The following is a 966-nucleotide window of genomic DNA, read 5'->3' on the forward strand; positions in this document are numbered from 1 at the left end:
AAAGCTGGTTTGATGGGGTGCTTACCCTTCTTTTTGAGTCCAGCAGTCAGCCTTGTTTGGTCATGGCGGCAGCAGTGGGACTCCGCGGCTGCGTGCTCGTTGCACGTGTCGCCTCTCCCGCTGTTGCTCCCTTGCTGTGTTGGTGGGGGAGTGGGCGGGTGACGGCGTCGGTGGAGTTGCGCCCCAGTGGGAGAGGGAAGGCACTGACCGCTGCTGAATGCGACAGTCTTTGCTGCAGGTGACCTGACGGGATGACGTCACCGGTGTCACAGTTAACCGAGATGGATGAGGGCCGCACTGCGTCTCCCTTCCCTCCATTTCCCACTCTCCTGCAGACTGACGAACTGCAGGGCAGTGGCGTGATTACAAACCGGTCATCTATGAGCAAACAGGCCGCACAATTGACGTGGACTCTTTTCCCCCGTATCTGAGTGCCGCCGTACTTCTTTATTCGTCCTTCTTGTGTGTGTGTTGTGCGCGTATGGTGCCGCCCCTTGTTGTGCAATGCCGACCCACGTGAGCGAGAAAAGACGCTTTGACTGCTGGCAACTGGCGAATCCTCCACCCCTTTTCCGCGTCAACACTTTATTCTTTTACGCGCTCGATGGCTGTCGGTTGCGACGCCGCCATGCGGGTCTGTCTCGGCTCTTGTGTGTCTTTCACGGCATCGGGACTGCTCTGTGATGCAGCCATTCGGCAACAGGAGCGGTGCCAATGGTCATGTGTCTTTTTGCTGAAATAGCGCCACTCTGAATGGTGGCTGTGTGGGGCTGCGTGGGCGGTGGGAGGGCGAGGGTGTCACTGGCGTGTTTGCGTCTGTGCTTTTTTGTGTCGCTGGCTGTGCATTGGTGGGGACTGTCTGTGGCTGGATGCCTCTTCGTGCCAATTTCTTTATTTGCTGTTGTCTCTGCTTTCTTCTCCTCTGATTGTGCAGTTAGAGATACTTTGGCTTGATCAGCACAACTA

At 56.6% G+C, this 966-nt stretch overlaps 1 non-coding gene across 1 annotated transcript; it reads left to right on the forward strand.

Moving 5' to 3' along the window:
- Positions 1–481: 481 nt before the first annotated feature.
- On the forward strand, positions 482–552 carry Tc00.1047053419019.10. Its single transcript, XR_008254159.1, has one exon. It is a non-coding gene; the product is annotated as a C/D small nucleolar RNA (snoRNA), TB8C3C3 (small nucleolar RNA).
- Positions 553–966: the final 414 nt, after the last annotated feature.

The sequence above is a fragment of the Trypanosoma cruzi genome, assembly GCF_000209065.1.
Source record: "Trypanosoma cruzi strain CL Brener chromosome Unknown tcruzi_1047053419019, whole genome shotgun sequence".
Taxonomy (NCBI): domain Eukaryota; phylum Euglenozoa; class Kinetoplastea; order Trypanosomatida; family Trypanosomatidae; genus Trypanosoma; species Trypanosoma cruzi.